The 21,225-nt window shown below is 42.7% G+C and overlaps 1 pseudogene; it reads left to right on the top strand.

Moving 5' to 3' along the window:
• Nucleotides 1-21,225, top strand: part of LOC135520755 (VPS10 domain-containing receptor SorCS1-like) — a 120,805-nt pseudogene that overhangs the window by 66,308 nt on the left and 33,272 nt on the right.

Genomic DNA, 21,225 nt, shown 5'->3' with positions numbered 1-21,225 from the left:
AGTGCACCTGTTTTGAGTTGGGTATAATATTAGTACGGGATTAATTATTGTGACCTTCTGTTTTGTGTAACTTGTGTGCACGTCTTTGGGTTTCGTGTTTTCCCATTTCGTGGGTTTTCCTGGACAGTTTAAGTCCCCCTGTTTGGGACATTTGTTTGTTTATACGCCCTGTGTTTTCGTGGGGTTGGCTTATGTTCGCCGTGTTTTGTGCATTAAAGTAGCACTGGCCTGAACTCTCTGCTTCCTGCGCCTGACTTCTCGCCCTCTCAGAACGTTACAGACGGCCTGTTTAGCGTTATTTAGATCTGAATCTTCTGTCAGACAGAACCAACCTTCAGGCCAGGGAACTGAACCGAAACAAGAGCAGAAAAAGGGAAAATCTGTTGTTTGCATTGGCCCATCTGAAAATGTCTGCAGGGGAAAGAACCACATTTCCCTTCCAGGCCATCAGAGACAAATGCTGGAACAGAAGAGGGAGAATGGAAAGAAAACAATCAGGAATCCACAAAAGCACTGTGTATAAGTGACCCATGCCAGACCTGAATGAGCCAATGGATAGACCTTCAGGGCCTGTGTACAATAATGACAGCTGAAGAGTGAGTTTCTACATGACTGAGTCACCATATTTTCCAATTTACATCAACTGTGTGTATTATCTAACATCAAACTTTCACCGAGTTACAGTATGCTCTCATAATACGGACACTGTAGCAATATTCTGTATAATATTTTTGTTGTTTCTGGCTTAGTTGTGTTTTTAAGATGGAGAAATAGCCTTCTAAATATAATTTTTATATTTTTATAATTTTTTAAATAATTGTTATATTTAAAGACTTTCCCCTTTTATTATTCTCAATGCTCTGAAATTCAATGAATTAATTTGATCATTCCCAGGTCTATTTTAACCAACAGGGCTCTTTTGAATTGTACATTTGGAAATAGATATACATTTTCTGCCATTTAAATAATGTACAGATTCACCTTCAAGACCATGTCTCTCAACAGGGGAAGATAATGGAAATGAATCTGTGACAGACAGACTGTGTTACAGTATGTGTATTTACACACTGGTTTCATCCCCTTTGGCTCTGTGATTCGCTAACATCTCTCATCGTTTACGCTGGAAAGACATAAATCACAAAAAGTGCAGGGAACAACTACTGCCAAAGCGATTCTCCAAAATGGCTGATCAATCATAAACAGACGCAAATAGCAATAATGGATGACATCGTGGCTGGTGGGATGGTGGGAGAGGATTGGCATGGTAACACACACCAGCCGTCATCTACCACCCTGACACTGTTTTATCAGGATGTTAATGCTGGCGGGTGGCCCCATGCCAAGTCTAGCCGCATTATTGGTGGTCCGTATCACGTTGAGCCAATGGATCACTTAGTTGATGGATGACAGCGACCATTCCCCCCGGTGTCACCTGCTGAGAGAGAAAGCATATCTCAACGCAGGCCACTTAAAGGAACAAGTATTGCATTTTTAATTGCACCAGACAGATCCTATGACTACAACGGCACACTATCGGAAACACATTTTTAACAGTTTTCTCTTTATTTTTTTACAACACATCCTCCATATTGGACATATCAGTCTGCTGCTCCAGCAAGGTGACAGACAGGGAGACAACATTGAAAAAAAAGTAATAAAAATGTTAGGAGATGCGTCTAAGCGTTAATCAGGTGTCCTGCTGTCGTCTCGTCGTGTCACCTCTGAGGAAGACTCACAATGACACACACTGGTATGCCTGTGGTGAAGAAAGACTCCCTCCCTTCTTATTTCCCTCACCAATCTCTGCCTGACAGGGGGAAAAGAGAAAAATACCCAAGCTGTGAAAAATAGTAAAAAGAGAAGATGAGAAAAGACCAACTCCAAGCTAATTCCTGTCCCTCACTGGAAGAATATAGTAGAATATATTTATTTATTTCACCTTTATTTAACCAGGTAGGCCAGTTGAGAGCAAGTTATCATTTACAACTGCGATCTTGCCAAGATAGGGCATGGGATAAACAAACATACAGTCAGTAACGCAATAGAAAATGTGTGTGAAAATGAAGTAAGGAGGTAAGGCAATAAATAGGACATAGTGGTGAAATAATTACAATTTAGCAATTAACACTGGAGTGATATATGCGCAGATGAGGATGTGCAAGTAGAGATACTGGTGTGCAAAAAAAAGAGTATGGGGATGAGGTAGGTAGTTGGTTGGATGGGATATTTACAGGGCTGTGTACAACTACAGCGAGCGGTAAGTCTCCAACTTCAGTGATTTGTGTAATTCGTTCCAGTCATTGGCAGCAGAGAACTGGAAGGAATTGAGGCCAACTGAGGTGTTGGCTTTGGGGATGACCAGTGAAATATACCTGCTGTAGTGCGTGCTACGGGTGGGTGTTGCTATGGTGACCAGTGAGCTGAGATAAGGTGGAGCTTTATCTAGCAAAGACTTATAGATGACCTGGAGCCAGTGGGTTTGGCGATGAATATGTAACGAGGACCAGCCTACGAGAGAAGACAGGTCACAATGGTGGGTAGTATATGGGGCTTTGGTGACAACATGGATGGTACTGTGATAGACAGCCTCCAACACTTACCCCGCAAATTTGTATATGACATCGCAGAAGTCAAGGATCGGCAGGATAGTCAGTTTTACGAGGGTATGTTTGGCAGCATGAGTGTAGGAGGCTTTGTTGTGAAATAGGAAGCCGATTCTAGATTTAATTTTGGATTGGAGATGCTTAATATGAGTCTGGAAGGAGAGTTTACAGTCTAGCCAGACACCTAGGTATTTGTAGTTGTCCACATATTCTAAGTCAGAAGTGTCCAATGTAGTGATGCTAGGCGGGCGGGCGAGGGCCGTGATCAGTTGAAAAGCATGCATTTGGTTTTAATAGCTTTTACGAGCAGTTGGAGGCCACGGAAGGAGTGTTGTATGGCATTGAAGCTTGTTTGGAGGTTAGTTAACACAGTGTCCAAAGAAGGGCCAGATGTATACAGAATGGTGTCGTCTGCGTAGAGGAGAATCAGGGAATCACCCGCAGCAAGAGCGACATCATTGATGTATACAGAGAAAAGAGTCGGCCCGAGAATTTATCCCCTGGTTCACCCCAATAGAGACTGCCAGAGGTCCGGACAACAGGCCCTCCGATTTGACACACTGAACTCTGTCTGCGAAGTTGTTGGTGAACCAGGCGAGGCAGTCATTAGAGAAACCAAGGCTGTTGAGTCTGCCAATAAAAATACAGTGATTGACAGAGTCGAAAGCCTTGGCCAGGTCGATGAAGACAGCTGCACATTACTTTATTTTATCGATGGTGGTTATGATATTGTTTAGTACCTTGAGCGTGGCTGAGGTGCACCCGTGACCAGCTTGGAAACCGGAATGCATAGCGGAGAAGGTACGGTGGGATTCGAAAGGTGCTGCGGAGGGTGCGGAGCTGTTGGCCCGGGGTTGGGGTAACCAGGTGGAAAGCGTGGCCAGTCGTAGAGAAATTCTTATTGAAATTCTCGACTATCATGGATTTATCGGTGGTGACAGTGTTTCCTAGCCTCAGTGCAGTGGGCAGCTGAGAGGAGTTGCTCTTATTCTCCATGGACATTGCAGTGTCCAAAATCTGTTTGGATTTAGTGCTGCAGGATGCAAATTTCTGTTTGAAAAAGCTTGCCTTTGCTTTCCTAACTGACTGTGTATATTGGTTCCTGACTTCCCTGAAAAGTTGCATATCCCGTGGACAATTCGAAGCTAGTGTAGTGCACCACATGATGTTTTTGTGATGGTCAAGGGCAGTCAAATCTTGAGTGTACCAAGGGCTATATCTTTTCTTAGGTCTACATTTTTTGAAAGGGGCATGCTTATTTAAGATTGTGAGGAAGGAACTTTTGAAGAACAACCAGGCATCCTCTACTGACGGGTTGAAGTCAGTATCCTTCCAGGATACCCGGGCCAGGTTAACTAGAAAGGCCTGCTCGCAGAGGTGTTTTATGGAGCGTTTGACAGTGATGAAGGGTGGTCGTTTGACCGCAGACCCATAACGGACGCAGGCAATGAGGCAGTGTTCGCAGATATCGTGGTTGAAAACAACAGATGTGTATTTAGAGTGCAAGTTGGTCAGGATAATATCTATGAGGGTGCCCATGTTTACGGATTTGGGGTTGTACCTAGTAATATGTTAATACATCCCAGTTTAGGTCACCTAACAGCATGAACTCTGACGGGGCCAATGAATTCCCATATGGTGTCCAGGGCACAGCTGGGAGCTGAGGGGGGTCTATAACAAGCGGCAACAGTGAGAGACTTATTTCTGGAGAGATGGATATTTAAAAGTAGTAGCTCGAACTGTTTGTGCATAGACCTGGATAGTCTATGCCCAAGAACTATGCAGGCTATCGCTACAGTATATTGCTACTCCGCCCCCTTTATTCGGACACGGCTAGGACATGATGGTTGGCGGAGTGTGCTAAAGCAGTGAATAAAGCAAACTAAGGGTGGTCTTCTGATGTTAGCATGCATGAACACAAGGCTTTTCCAGTTATAAAAGTCAACAAATGAGTGCCTGGGGACACACAGGACCTGGGTTAACCTGTCTGGAAACGTGGTTCTGCTAGCGGCAACAGCCAGTGAAATTGTAGGGCGCCAAATTCCAACGACAGAAATCTCATAATTCAAATTTCCCAAACATACAAGTATTAGGCATAATTTTAAAGATAAAATTCTCGTTAATCCACCCACAGTGTCCTATTTCAAATAGGCTTTACAGCAAAAGCTCCACAAACTATTATGTTAGGTCACTACAAAGTCACAGAAAAACAGAGCCATTTTCCAGCCAAAGAGAGGAGTCACAAAAAGTACAAATATAGATAACATTAATCACTAACCTTTGATGATTTTCATCAGATGACACTCATAGGACTAAATGTTGCACACTACATGTATGTTTTGTTCGATAAAGTGCATATTTATATCCAAAAAACACGCCAATGTAAAATGAGATATGTTCAGTAGTTCCAAAACATGCTGTGATTTTGCAGAGAGCCACATTAGTTTACAGAAATACTCCTAATAAACATTGATAATAGATACAACTATTTTACATGGAACTTTAGATAAACATCTCCTTAATGGAACCGCTGTGTCAGATTTCAAAAAAACTTTATGGAAAAAGCATACCATGCAATAATCTGAGTACGGCTCTCAGAGCCCAATCCCGCCAAAGAAATATCCACCATGTTGTGCAGTCAACATTAGTGAGAAATAGCATTATAATTATTCGCTTACCTTTGATGATCTTCACCAAAATGGACTCCCAGGAATCCCAGTTCCACAATAAATGTTTGATAAATCCAAACGCACGTGCAAGTCCAGCGGGAAGGTTGGACGAAAAGTCCATAAAGTTATATTACTGGTCGTAGAAACATATCAAACAAAGTATAGAATCAATCATTAGCATGTTTTTAACATAAATATTCAATAATGTTCCAACCGGGGAATTCCTTTGTCTTTAGAAAAGCAATGGAATGAGAGGTAACTCTCTCATGACCTCGAGTCACCAGCACGTGGCTCTCTGCCAGACCTCTGACACATTCCCCTCTCATTCAGCCCCCCTTCACAGTAGAAGCCAAGAAACAATGTTCTAAAGACTGATGGCATCTAGTGGAAGCCTTATGAAGTGCACAATGACCAATATCCCACTATATCTTCAATAGGGGCTGAGTTGAAAAACTACAAACCTCAGATTTCTGTTATACTCACAGATATCATTCAAACAGTTTTAGAAACTTCAGAGTGTTTTCTATCCAATACTACTAATAATAAGCATATATTAGCATCTGCGACTGAGTAGCAGGCAGTTTACTCTGGGCACGCTTTTCATCCAAAAGTGAAAATGCTGCCCCCTATCCCAATGAAGTTAACCTCTACATCACCAGAGGAACAGAGGAGGTGTAGGATAAGGGTACGGCTAAATGCTATAAGAACTGTTCTGAACAGACTTCTGGGCTTGTTAGGATAGATTCAGGGCATAATGCACAGACAAGGGCATGGTAGGGTGCGAGTACAGTGGAGGTAAACCTAGGCATTGAGTGACGATGAGAGGGGCTGCGTCTCTGGAGGCGTCAGTCAAGCTAGGTGCGGTCTCCGCATGTGTGGGGAGTGGGGCAAGGGAGCTAACCGAGGCATGTAGAGCGGGACAAGGTCTCCGCAGAAAAACAAAACAATGAAAGCTACCCTAAGCAACATTATACCAGGCATATTGACATTAGAAGGAGGCATAAAGCAATCGCAGGTATTGATTGGGAGGGCTAAGACAACAACGGGTAAACGGCTTAAGACAACAACAACAACAACGGGTAAATGGCGATGAATGGGTAGAGAGTGTCAGTTAGCTACACACAGGGCCTGAGTTTGAGGCTGGGGCCGACAGATAAACAAAATTAAGTACTGTGTTAATGAACAGATGTCTCAGTAACCACAAATGATATGTCAATTGTTAAATGGGAAAGATCAAATGTTCAGGATTTATTTTTGTAGCGGGTGGAGGTGGTGTTCAGTCAGAGAAGACGTGGAAGATTATTAATCTAATTGCACTTTGAAGAATATATTTAGACCATTCAGTTGTCTTGCTACTTCTATTGTAGTGAACTCTCCACTTATGGCCGTGTTCTTAGACCCTAGTCTACTTATGTCTTCTACCCTGATGAACACTGTGCATTAGACCATACCAACGCCCCAGTACATCTCCAAACCTGGTCTCACATCACATCATCCTGCATTTTCTCTGTCCCTTACTCCTTAACCTTCTTGTATTTTAGTCCTTTACACTTTTAGTATTTGTCCTGTGATTAATGTACCATGAGAGACATTGAAGTCTCTGGCCAGAGGTTCACGGTCCAAAGTTGAAGGTAGAGAAAAGGATGGAGATATATCACCACTCTAGTGTGCACGTTCAAACCACTGATTCTCCTGGGCAGCCAGGTAGCGTTTGATTCGCTTGACTAACTCCATGACCTAGCTCCAGCCTGAGAGACAGTTGCACCACAGGAAGAGAAAAAGGGCGACCGTAATGTAGTGTAAGAGAAAGACACAGCTTGTGCCCTCACTCTGGAAATGTCAAACATACAGAGCAGGTATAGAGAGCATTGAGAGAACACTTTTGATGACACCTTAAGTTAGCATTAAGTTAGCTTTTCCAGAGTTCCTGTTTACCAGGGATTAGGGTTATATTAGTGTGATTCTGATCTGTATGTGCTGTATAATAAACTCATATGTTTGCTATGCTGTTATGCCTGCTGTTATGCCTAGGTTTCTATCTACTTTATGTCTGTGTCTGATGATCTCATCAGAGATGATAAGACATATTGGATAGAACAACATTTATGAAAACCTATTATCACACTCCAGCACGTATCATCATGCTTTGTTCCCACATGTCAGACCACCGAATCATAAAACAAGTAGAAAATGCCGTTCTCCAGTTTGGACAATAGGGTACACACGGGTTATGGTGAATTTTGTTGTGAGAAACAGCAGCTGTGACCCAGTCTCACCAAACGTCATGGTCTGGTAGAGAGTTGTATCCATCCCAATGCTAGCTGTGCCTGGTTAAATGGTACTCTTTGGTTTCCAGAAAATATCAATTCAAAATGGCACTGGAATGTACAGGGACATTTCAGAAACATTTAAGTTGTTATGGTAGCACTCTTCTATCGCTGGACTTTGAAGTTGAAATTGAAAAGTGTTTCTGACAGGTGATTATGAAGTAGAATGCCACCACATAATGACTTCAGATAATGATAGAAGAATGTTGTGTAGGAATGTGCCACATAATGGTGTGAACGGCTACATCTTCCAAATGTATTGAAAACAGCTATTTCTCTTGAGCTGGATTAGTTAAATGAAAATAATTATTGTCTGTGTTATGTATGTTTCAGTTGTTTTTGTGTAATAGCCTATGACGGTGGTGTGATCAATCAGTCACATTTGAAAAAACAATAGTAGTGATAGATGAGAACGCTCTCATTCCACATTTCATGGGAGGTCTTTAATTAAAATTCCAAACAGATAAGCACCTCCATTCCGGTTTAACGAACATTCAGGAAATGTACATTTATTAGGCCTCCTCCTAGCAGTTTATAACTAACTCAACTCCCTTCTGCTGTAGGGAGAGAGAGAGGAGGGAGGAAGAGAGACGGGGTGGAGAGAGATGGTAGAGGAGTTAGACAAAGATACGAGAGAGAGGGGGAGAGGGGGAGGGAAGAGGGAGTGAGGGCTGTGGAGTGATATAGAGGGGTAGGGAAGAGGGAGTGAGGGCTGTGGAGTGATAGAGAGAGATGGAAGGGATGGAGAGAAAGAAATAAAGGATACAATGTCAAAGGACAGAGGCTTGATTGAGAGAGAATGAGCAAGAGGGGAGAGAGGGATGTGTGGGAGGGAGAGAGATAGAAATGAAGGGAGGACAGAGGAGGGCAGATAGAGGTGGAGGTAGGGGAAAGCAATGGATTGTAGAATAGGAAAGAACTAGCGAAAAAGAGGCAGCAAGGAGGAGAGGCATGGATAGAGGGAGAGGAGTGTTAGAGGAGAAAGTAGGGAGGGAGGTAGAGGGAGGACGCCATAGGGAAACTTGGCTTGGCTACCTCACTAGTTCTCCATAAGAATCACCATCACCATAATGGTGAACAGGTAGAGCTCCATCCAGACCTTCTCTCTCATACTGTATTTCCTGTCTGTTTATTAAGCTACTTAGTCCGCCTGGCAGTATTTAAATAGGTAATGATTTGTAAACTTAACCTTGGGCTGGCTCCACAGACCACTACGGTATATATCTTGCTTTGCTGTGAATGTGGAGAATCAATAAGGATTTTATAAAGGAAATGAGGGCTGTATCAGCTGAAGGCCAAAAATATTAACTGTGTGTGTGTGTGTGTGTGTGTGTGTGTGTGTGTGTGTGTGTGTGTGTGTGTGTGTGTGTGTGTGTGTGTGTGTGTGTGTGTGTGTGTGTGTGTGTGTGTGTGTGTGTGTGTGCTGGCAAGCGTACACATCAAGCTCTCACAGTCTCACTACAGAATTGTACGTTCATCCACATTCTAAAACCATCAAATTTTGAAGTTGCTCCAATTGTTTTTAATTGTTTTGTTTTAACCATTTCCCAAACCTTTACATTAACCATCCAGAATAATTGGTTAAACGTAATGTTTTTTACCATTCCAAAACATTAACCATTCAGAATGAGTGGTTCAGCTTAATGTTTTTACCATGTCCCAAACCTTAACCCATGGGATTACGCCCATCCACCACCCCTGTCCACAACGCCCTTTCAAAACCCAAGCTTTCTTGATGGCAATAGCACTCTGTTGCCACTAGTGGCTGGTTTTGAAGGCATCTCCAGGCGTCCTCGGGACATAGACAGATGTCCAATTTTGATGTCAATCTTGAACAATCTCCCCGTGCGTTCATGTGTGTGGCTGGAATGGTATAAATGGAACGGTATCAAACAATTAAAAATGGAAACTACATGTTTCACTCTGTTCCATTACAATGAGCCTGTCCTCCCATAGCTCCTCCCACCAGCTTCCACTGGTGTGTGTATATGTGTGTGTTTGAGTATGTCTGTGTGTGTGTATTTGTGTGAGACCGCTGGCCTTGAGAGGGATTGAGGGAATGACTCATGAAATGTACAACGCTGCACATTATATTCATGTGTTACATTTTAATGGGAGATCTCCCATCGTTTCCCCTACCACCTGAGCCGGCGTAAACATGCTACCAGACTTTTTAACAGCCAGCGCTTCCCCTTGTTTCAGCAGGGGTTAGGCGTAGTGCTACAAGCTCATGTAGCTTCTCTGTCTCTCTCTTTCACGCTCTCTCGCACACAAATGTACAAACACACAGACACTTTTTTCTCTCACTATTTATTTATTTATTTTACCATAATTTTACCAGGTAAGTTGACTGAGAACACATTCTCATTTACATCAACAACTTTGGGAATAGTTACAGGGGAGAGGAGAGGGGATGAATGAGCCAATTGGAAGCTATAAGTAATTGTGTGGGAGCCATTTGAAAGGTGCTTAGTAAATGCACTTACTGCCAGCTCTATAGCATACATGTCAGTCAAGGCAAATCGTGACAGGAAAAGGGATCCTGTTTCCCAATGACAGACGCCATAAAACACACACACCGCTCGCATAGAACCATCAAACCTCTCTATTTGTGGAGAGTATGTGTGTGTGTTCGGATAGTGCCATCAAACATCCGCTATCTCCCTTTCTCATAAACAGGCCTCTCCCTCCACTTGATGGAGTAATTGCTTGGCCCCTGACACGTTACTGAAAGGCTGGGGGCCTTAATCACTTTTGGATAAAGATCAGCGTTTCTTTTGGCTGCCATTTTGGTGTTATCTGTTCTTACGTTTGATTTGCAAGCTCTCTGCTGCTTTTTTGGGGGATTTGGACATTGCTTGTCCATGTCTGGCTCTTCTCTCTCTCTCTGCATCAGAGTCAAATGGCACTGTTTCTGGGGCTTAAGAGTAGAGTGATCAGTAGTGTGGTTATGGAGGGTATACAGTGTAGCTACATTCTAAGCATGCAATTAAGTAGAATAGGTACTGAAGTCTTTGAATGAGAGGAATCGTTGTGTAAACAGGCAGAGGTCTCATTAACATACACCTATACAGATGTCTCAAGAATTCGTCACATGCAGCACCAGTTATCCACAAGGACACGTTCTGAGGTGTTGTTTTATTAGCCAGGCGTTTCCACCACACCACACTAATTTAACACTCCTGAGGGACTAGATACTCATTCAATATTCCCTACTGAATGGCACATTTAATTTAGTGTCCTTGTAACCGTGCCGCATAGCATTGACCCCGGCGATAGACACCGGCAATTCATAGGGCTAACACAATTAAACTTCTGATTGGCTTGGAGGAAAGATTAAGTGTTTTCTCAAAGTCATTAGTGACCTATCGTTAGCGCACCACAGAACTAAATGAGCATTCCAAATTGCGTTTGGCACCTTGAAGTGGTCATTGTGAACAAGGGACTTTTAGTTATGCTAATAATATGTTTTTGCCACAGTTGGTTAATTGCGAGGCAACAAGCTGACAATTTCTTCCGTTCATTGCAGGTCAATTGGGGTTTTCGAAGAGGGGAGAGTTATCAAGGTACAAGGCGAGACCCAAATGCAGATACAGGAGGCAGATGGTTGGAGTCTTACAATGTTTATTATCCCAAAGAAGTAGGCAAGAGAATGGTCGTGGACAGGAAAAAAGGTCAAAACCAGGGAAGAGTCCAGGAGGTACAGAGTGGCAGACAGGCTCATGGTCAAGGACGGCAGAATGGTCAGGCAGGCGGGTACAGAGTCCAGAAACAAGTAAAGGTCAAAACCGGGAGGACTAGAAAAAGGAGAATAGCAAAAAGCAGAACGGGAAACCCGCTGGTTGACTTGGAAACATACAAGACGAACTGGCACAGAGAGACAGGAAACACAGGGATAAATACACTGGGGAAAATAAGCGACACCTGGAGTGGGTGGAGACAATCAAAAGGACAGGTGAAACAAGAGTGTACTGGAAAAACGGCAACCTTGTGAATCTTTGTTGATAGCTTCGTGGAGGCCGTCATTGTAAATAATAATTTGTTCTAAACTGACTTGCCTAGTTAAATAAAGGTTTTATATATATTTTTTTTTTAAAGTTTCGAGTTTGTGGTATTCCGTATTGCATTGAATCCAGTCGACTAAACAGACCAACAACGATTGGCACTATGTAAACAAATGTGACAATATTTTACATGGGGTTGAAAGTTCAGTATTTAGCGCAACCGCCCCACATTTATTGCTTTCACTGTTTGTATTCCGTTTGTGGCATTCTCAGAGACATGATTATGATTTTCATGACGGTGATACAAGCTGACAGGATAAAAGTATTCTCTGGGATTTCATCTGGTGCCCCAGTTATTCAATGTGCATTTTCAATTCATGCTGTCATGGAGGGGGACTGCTTCCTGTCTGTGTGGTGCCACCCCCTGGCAGAGGAGAGTGAGCTTGTCTGACAAAACATCAGACCCCTGCAGGAACCTCCACACACACACACTTAAGCAAGAACATGCAAGCGCACAAAGACACACTACCAACATTCCAAGAAAAGCTCCGTTTTGCTTTGCATTTTACAAGCATGGCATGAATCCAATTTCCTTCTTCCATGTTATTCTTCCTCTCTCTCTACATTGCCCTCTCTGGCAGTACAATCTTGCTTGGCTTGAACCATCTGCTCACAGTCTTAGGAGGAGAAGAGAGGCCCCGGGGTGGTGGCACCGTCTCTCAGAGAGAACCATCAGTGGCTCCCCAGTGAGGTCCGGGCCAGTCCTTGGGGCTCTTAAGGCCCAGCCAGGCTAGTGAGGCCAAGCCTGGAGCCTGAACACATGGACCACTGAGGTCAGGTCTAACAACTGGTCTAGGCTTTATTCCCTTCTCCCTCCTGAGTTCCATTTTCCTGATGTATATCTCTAAATGTAGTCAGGCAAGACGAAGAGAGACAGCTAGCGAATCACCTTGCAGCGAAGTGACTCAAGTCAGTCTTGTCTGTTCACTTTAAAGAAGCATACTCTTGGCGCAAAGAGGGGGACGGTAACAAGAGACAAGTATGCAACTAAAAAAGCCTGATTTTTAGTTGGTTTGTAGCATTAGAAAACAAAGCGACTGCTGTGAAAATAGCATTTATTATGTAAAACCTCTTCCTCGTTCTCACTCAAGTCATCTGTGTCGAGACGAATGGTAAATAATTAAAGTTTTAGACGAGTCATTCTTTTCCATTTTTGCATTTAACAAATTCCAGCGTCAACCTCGGAATTAATGACGCAACCCGGAGGTGGTAATGTAAATCGTTAGTAACGCTGTGACCATCTGGCTGTTGTGGCATTTATATAAAGACAGTGTTGTCTTCTCAGTATTACTCTTTGTTTGTCTCCTCCACAGACTCCATATGTGACCTGGTTGCATCAGTAGCCTACCACTCAGAGGAGCATACGCTGAATCCCTATATCAGTCCCTTGGCCCTTTCTACCCACTAGCCTCTCCCGTAGATCTAAGATAACTGGATAGGTGTCACGCCCTGGTCGAAATATATTATGTTTATCTTCATTTATTTGGTCAGGCCAGGGTGTGACATGGGTTATTGTGGTGTGTTTTTGTCTTGGGGTTTTGTGGGGTGTCTAGCATAGTCTATGGCTGCCTGAGGCGGTTCTCAATCAGAGTCAGGTGATTATCATTGTCTCTGATTGGGAACCATATTTAGGCAGCCATATTCTTTGAGTGTTTCGTGGGTGATTGTTCCTGTCTCTGTGTTTATGTTCACCAGATAGGCTGTATAGGTTTTCACGTTTCGTCTGTTGTTTTGTACATTCAGTTTTCATATCTAGTCTTATTTTCATTAATAAACATGAGTAACCACCACGCCGCATTTTGGTCCGCTCCTTCTTCAACAGAAGAACGTCGTTACAATAGGTTTAAGCAAAATTGTTAAACATGTTTTAACAATTTGCCTTCTAATAGGCTGGGTGGAATTTTTTTCAACTATAGATGTAGGATCTTGATTTGAGGCAGTTTACTATAGCAGACAAATAATCCTGCAGAAAGAAGAAATGTGAATTATTTTGTGGATCCTAAATAGATTTTTTTAGGGGTGATGTTACATCTACTCTGAAATTTCAAGGTGGAAATTAGAAACTTCGTAAGTATTTTTATACAAATACTCTACACGTTTCAAATGTCCTCCAGGAGGAGTTATAGGGGTTGACTTGGGATTCAGGTACAGTATATCAGTCATACGTCACTTCAGGCTTTACAGAGTAAAAAAAGCACAGTTCTTTGGACCTCTGCTTTGATATCAAAGCTGACCACAGGGTCTGTAGAACAGGGTCGGCCATCTTGGTCTGTGATTCATCCTTCAACCTCTTCAGTGGGTTATCAAAGTCCACCTTCTCTCCTCTCTCTCTTTGCAGCTCTACAAACCACTCAGATCAATCCTATGGGAACAGAGGGACTGAATGCAGGATCATGCTTGTCAGGGTCCAAGCCTGGCAGCACTGAGCGATCAAGAGAGAAAGGGTTCAAAGTGGGCATACAGGCTAGCAAAGTGCGACCTTGACAAGTGCTGTGTTGGGGACGGAGCCGAAGGGACATTCATAACATGCCGACGAACACCTGTTGTTGTTGTTTAAGCTGCTTTTGATAGTTTTTTTTACGTAGGTTGGTGTTCTTCTAAGAGAATATAACATAAGTGTGCCCAGTCTCTCTTCTCTTCTGAGAGAATAACCTGCGGTATTCTTAAACATTTATGTTTATCTAATAGGTTTGAGTTATTTCATGGCTTATTACATACTTTTATCACATTAAGTTTTGTTTCCAAAATCCAGATTTTGATCCTGATTCTGACCAAACTTACCACGGATGTACCTCTGTCCCCTTTACACCTTCCCAGGACATTAACAGAAACACAACACAGAGTATCAACACAAAGTGCTTAAAAATTTGCCGAACAGGTTGTCTTCATTCATTACTTTCGTTGATGTTTCTTTTCTTTCATTTTTGCTGTAGTGGCTGTAGTAGTGACACAGCAAGAGCTTGCGATCCTTTCAGTCAATTTGGTGAGTTAAGCTGACTGGGAGGAAGAGAGAGGGGAAGGAGAGAGAGAGAGAGAGAGAGTTAAGGACATTGTGGTGATGTTCTGTGTTTTGTTTTTCCAAGACTTACATTTAATGAAAACCTTAAAACCCTAATTTATTTTCCATGTGTTTCAGTACAGCATTTGTTTTCCATTGGGTAACAAGGGAGGATTCCATCTGCATCTTTTTTTTGTGCAGTTCAATTCACTGCACAAAATGTATTATTACACATAATACTGCACCATGTTTGACTCCAGTACAGACTCCACAATTTGGTCTTGTTTAGATTGCGGCTATGGGATTTCAATGTTAATATCTCTCTTCAGAGCACAAAACAAATCCACCCTTCATCTTTGAGGAGGTTTTCAGACAGACATTCAGACTAAAATGAATCTGACAATGACAACTGGCATGTAGGGTTTTTCCTTGAGGCTAGAGAAAGCTAGCTGGGTTTCTCTTTGAATATCTGCAAAGATTAGCAATGTCCCCATATTGTTGTCAAGGTATGAGTAAGTTGCTAGGAAATCAAAGTGACACCATTAAAAAATGAAAACAAAATCTTACAAAATAGATATCCAGTATCTAACCTAAGACATTGTTCAATCGCAAAGCTCCTTTTAATTCGTTATAGACAGTAGAAGACTGGCCACCGGGAGCACCGGGAGAATTCCCCGTGGGTCGCCTGCCTTAATTTTTTTTTACTACTAATAAAAACGTTGGCAAAGTTGAGCAACATGAGCCAATCCCCCTTTTCCCCCCAGGCCCATTGGTCTATTCCAAACAAACTTCTATGCAACCCTTAGACCCTGTAACGGCCGTTGGTGGAAGAAGGTGAGGACCAAGGTGCAGCGTGGTAAGTATTCGTCATTTTGTTAAATAGACCTGAACACTGAATACAAAGAAACAAAAAGGAACAACTGAAACAGCTCCGTCAGGTGCAAAACACACTAAACAGAAAATAACTACCCACAAAACCCACGTGGGCAAGAGCTACCTAAGTATGGTTCTCAATCAGAGACAATGACAGACAGCTGTCCCTGATTGAGAACCATACCCGGCCAAAAACAAAGAAATACAAAAACATAGAAAAAATAACATAGAACGCCCATCCCAGTCACACCCTGGCCTAACCAAAATAGAGAATAAAAAGCCTCTATGGCCAGGGCGTGACAGCCCCGCCCCCTTTGTCTCGCTCAAACTCACTCACACATTGACACTGACTGACAGCGACAGCTCAAAAACGAGCTAAAATAGAAAATGGAAAAGCAGAGTTTAACCAGTTGGATTTAGGGGGCGCTATTTAAATTTTTGGATGAAAAACGTTCCCGTTTTAAACAAGATATTTTGTCACGAAAAGATGCTCGACTATGCATATAATTGACAGCTTTGGAAAGAAGACACTCTGACGTTTCCAAAACTGCAAATATATTGTCTGTGAGTGCCACAGAACTGATGTTACAGGCGAAACCCAGATAAAAATCCAACCAGGAAGTGCCGCATTTTTTGAAACCGCCTCATGCCAATGACTTCTTATATGGCTGTGAATGAGCTACGAATGAGCTTACGTTTTCCCCGTTTTCCCCAAGGTGTCTACAGCATTGTGACATCTTTTTAGGCATTTCCCTTGAAGAATGGCTGTAAGGGACCATATATGGCATGTGGTCACATGGTGTCTCCTGCAGAAAACCTTGCGTAAAATACTGAGGTAGCCATTTTTCCAATCGCTTCTTATGAGAAACCAACTGCCTCGACGGATATATTATCGAATATATTTGTTAAAAACACCTTAAGGATGGATCCTAAACAACGTTTGCCGTGTTTCTGTCGATGTAGCTAATTTTGAAAAAAGTTTGGTGTTATAGTTGTATCATTTTTCGGTCGATTTCTCAGCCAAGCATGGTGAAGAAACAAGAGCTTTTTTGACTACAAAAATAATATTTTTGCAAAAAAGGAACATTTGCTATCTAACTGGGAGTCTCCTGAGTGAAAGCATCTGAAGTTCTTCAAAGGTAAATGATTTGGTTGCTTTTCTTATTTTCGTGAAAATGTTGCCTGCTGCCAGCAGAGCCTGGCATAGCATTATGCCATGCTAAACTTACACAAATGCTTGTCTAGCGATGGCTGTAACGCATATTTTGAAAATCTGAGATGACAGTGTTGTTAACAAAAGGCTTGTGTTTGAATATATTTATTTCATTTCATTTGCGATTTTCATGAATAGGAAAAGTTTATAGGGGTATTTATGTCCGTTGCGTTATGCTAATGCATTTGAGGCTATGATTACGCTCCCGGATACGGGTTTCCTCGTCGCAACTGGTTAAAACGTAAGGGTTGGGCTGAAAAGTTAAGAGACAAAAGAGTCAAAAACTTCACTCAAATGCAAGTACTGTAAATGTAAAAACGAACCGACTTATTCGGTATTAGTACCAGTGCCACTGACATTAACATCGAAGTGCTAGACCTGCAAGAGGAAGATGCCATAACCTGGTTCGTGGGTAAAAGAGTAGACGGAGAAGACAGCGAAGCCAAAGATAGGGCAGCCAAAGCAATAGATGTGCCTAAATGTGTTACAAATACGACATGTTATTGTCAGGACCCGGTTACGAACCTGGGTCTCCGGAGTGAGAAACAGTCACTTAACCAACTGAGCCACGAATAGTCAGCAGAACCCAGAAGATGAGGCAGACACAGCAGTACTTAAGACGGTGTATTTAATAAAGTAAAAAAGGAGAAGTCCTTCAATACAAAATGGCAAATCCAAAAGGTGGTAGGAATAGCACAAAAAAGCCTCAAGAGATACTCAAAAACAAAAACAGAATTCCACAAGAGCATCCACCGGAAACGACAAGAATACACAGAACACTAGGGCTGGGTGCTAACATACAAACACAGAGCACAGAACTGAGGGAAACTAAGGGTTTAAATACAATCAGGGGGAACGAGGCACAGGTGCAAATAATAATGGGGAACAAGGGAAAAAACATAAGGTCAAAAAGCACAATGGGGGCATCTAGTGACCAAAACCCGGAACAACCCTGGCCAAATCCTGACAGTTATATCAGAATTTATGAGTGAAATGCAAATACTGTTGGTCAGCTACTGCTGTGTAAATGTACTAGAAAGAAAGAATTGAGGTAAAGACGTAGAGTAACTGGGTTTTCCAAACAGCTAGCGGGAAGAACTCAAATTTGACACCTAGCAAAGCTTTGAATGCCTAGATTTTGCCATCCTGTGGGTTTTTTTTGTGAGAAATGGCAATCACTTGAGTATCAGTGATTTACCATCACATAATGTCACTTAGCTAAAAGAAGCATTTTCATTTCATTCTGGTTGTTTTTGCCTTGTCGTTCTAAATCCTAAATTGCATTAAACAAACACAAATGTACATTTTATTTCATATCTATACAGCCATTGGTTGCAAATAGTATACATATTGTAAAACCAATCAAGTCCTTTCCCTCTCAAATTCATATTTTGTGCGAGAGAATATGGCTACAGTGATTTGCTAGCTATGATCCTCATCGCCACAGTTCCTACCACTTCACCTCTTCCTCGACAATGCATTGAAACTCAACCATGCCAAAAGTCCGGTATGAACGGCGAGTAAAGCCACACGAAAAAACATGTTGTGTTGTCATTCATTCACTTGGTATGAAATAGTGGGGCTGCTGCTGTGTTTTTGTAGTTTTTCAAAATTGGGCCTTTATTAGTTCATTTCTATATTATTGTATTAATATCAAGGTTGATGACAGGCCCAGTCCAGTTTCAGTAGAAGAGAGCATTGAGGTTGATGACAGGCCCAGTCCAGTATCAGTAGAAGAGAGCATTGAGGTTGATGACAGGCCCAGTCCAGTTTCAGTAGAAGAGAGCATTGAGGTTGATGACAGGCCCAGTCCAGTTTCAGTAGAAGAGAGCATTGAGGTTGATGACAGGCCCAGTCCAGTTTCATTGGAATAGAGGATCTTTGGGGTAGATGACAGGCCCAGTCCAGTTCCAGATGAAGAGAGCATTGATGTTGATGACAGGCCCAGTCCAGTTTCAGTAGAAGAGAGCATTGATGTTGATGACAGGCCCAGTCCAGTTTCAGTAGAAGAGAGCATTGATGTTGATGACAGGCCCAGTCCAGTCTCAGTAGAAGAGAGCATTGATGTTGATGACAGGCCCAGTCCAGTTTCAGTGGAAGAGAGCATTGATGTTGATGACAGGCCCAGTCCAGTTTCAGTGGAAGAGAGCATTGATGTTGATGACAGGCCCAGTCCAGTTTCAGTGGAAGAGAGCATTGATGTTGATGACAGGCCCAGACCAGTTTCAGTAGACGAGAGCATTGATGTTGATGACAGGCCCAGTCCAGTCTCAGTAGAAGAGAGCATTGATGTTGATGACAGGCCCAGACCAGTTCCAGATGAAGAGAGCATTGATGTTGATGACAGGCCCAGTCCAGTTTCAGTAGAAGAGAGCATTGATGTTGATGACAGGCCCAGTCCAGTTTCAGTAGAAGAGAGCATTGATGTTGATGACAGGCCCAGTCCAGTTTCAGTGGAAGAGAGCATTGATGTTGATGACAGGCCCAGTCCAGTTTCAATGGAAGAGAGCATTGATGTTGATGACAGGCCCAGTCCAGTTTCAGTAGAAGAGAGCATTGAGATTGACGACAGGCCCAGTCCAGTTTCAGTGGACGAGAGCATTGAGGTTGATGACAGGCCCAATCCAGTTTCAGTGGACGAGAGCATTGATGGTTTTCTGTTTTAAAGACGGCACCAATCGAAAATGGCTGTCATACAATGAAGAAAGCCATTCGTTATACTGTATTTTTGTGAGTGGTATGACTGATTGGAAACATGTTCACCAAAGGGTAGAGGAGCATGAGAAGAGCAACCTGCCCAGAAGTAGTGCTGAGGCATACTTTTTTAAAGTCATTGGCAAGAGGGGGCTCAGTTACAGGAGGAGGCAGTCTGAGGCTGCGTATACATTAGAGGACACCAGTATCCATCACGGTCATTTCTTGGAGATGATAATACTGATGGGATAGTATGACGTCTGCTTGTAAGAACATCTCACCGAATGCTTCGAGAAAAGCAAGAACCTACATCAGTCTGGGGCAAGAGGTTCTCTGATCACACTCCTCTAAAAAAGAATACTGTCAACACCGTCATTCACACAATTCTGAGCATTTACCCAAGAGACCATGTCAAGTGAAATTGAGCAAGCTGGAACGTTCTCTGTCCAGATCGATGTAACTCGGGACATAACTTCTCAAGATCAGTGGTCTGTCATTGTGAGATATGTGACAGATGTCGTACGAGAGAGGCTTGTGGTTGTTGTGAAGTGTGAGGCATCCACTGGACAGTATTTTGTCCAATTGTTGACAGATGTCATGGATAATTAGACATGAGCAAGTGCATTGGCAATGCTACGTATGGAGCATCCAATATGCTGGGCAAATGTAAGTGCTTCTCTACTCTGTTATCCTCAAAGTCCCCCAATCAAGTGCATGAATTGTGCTATGTGCATGTCCTTAATCTGGGGTTTTGACACAACTGAAGTTGTCTTAGCAAGTGGGTCACTGTTTGCTTTCCTTAAAGACATTGCTGTGTTACTCCGTGAATCCGACCAAAGAATGGATGTGTGGGAGAAGAAGAGCCAGGACACACGACATAGACGCTATCTTCAATCGGAGAAACACACTGGTGGGCTAAGGATAGTGCTTTGAAGAAGGTCTCTATATCCTTTGGAAAACCAGACCAGGATCTCTATGTTGACACTATCAGCCGTGCAAGGACAGGCCAACATGAAGACAACTGCTCGGGTGAAGGAAAGAGGATTTACTGAAGCGCTTCTCCAGTATAAGACAATACTGACAGCTTAAATATTTCTTTGGATATTTGACAACACGTCACCACTGTCCAAATACCTGCAGACAAGTGGGACGGATATCCTGTCTGCCCTTTGAATGGTTGTGACTACACAGGAAACTCTGAAAGGCATTTCAAGAGACTTTGACGCCATTATGGCAGCTACAGACACATTTGTTCAGTTTGCAAATAAGAAGATCAAAGAACAGGATGAGGACACCGAGCTGGAGGAGGTGGAATCCACTCTGCCACAGAAAGGGCAAGAAAAAAGAAAATCATGTCTGGAGCGATGGCTCAAGAGGAAGCTTTGACAGAGGCAGAGAATGTCTATAAAGTTCAAGTCCACAATCAAATTATAGATACAGTCACAGATAGTATCCGCAGGTGATTTCTGTCTCATTGCACTCTATATGCGGACCCAAGAACCTTCTCCCAAATAGCATCCGATGGTCTTCCAGAGACAGCCCTTCAAGATCTCAGCAAATGTTTGCTTCGATTTGAAGGCTTCAGGTGATGTAGATGAATCATGACTCATGATGGCTTGTGTTGCTCCCTTAAAGGTTATGTTCTATTTTCGGAGAGGTGTTCAGCCATTGTTTTTTAGGTGTACTCCCATGACTTAAAGCCAGCCAGCTGACCCTGAGCAGCAGTTAGACAGTTCTATGTCTCAGTGAGTATAGTGGATATTTTAGAATCTCTTTTTCACTCC

This window comes from Oncorhynchus masou, chromosome 4 (genome assembly GCF_036934945.1).
Source record: "Oncorhynchus masou masou isolate Uvic2021 chromosome 4, UVic_Omas_1.1, whole genome shotgun sequence".
Taxonomy (NCBI): Eukaryota; Metazoa; Chordata; class Actinopteri; order Salmoniformes; family Salmonidae; genus Oncorhynchus; species Oncorhynchus masou.
The sequence above is the reverse complement of the archived record's forward strand: the minus strand, read 5'-3'. Positions and strand labels throughout refer to the sequence as shown.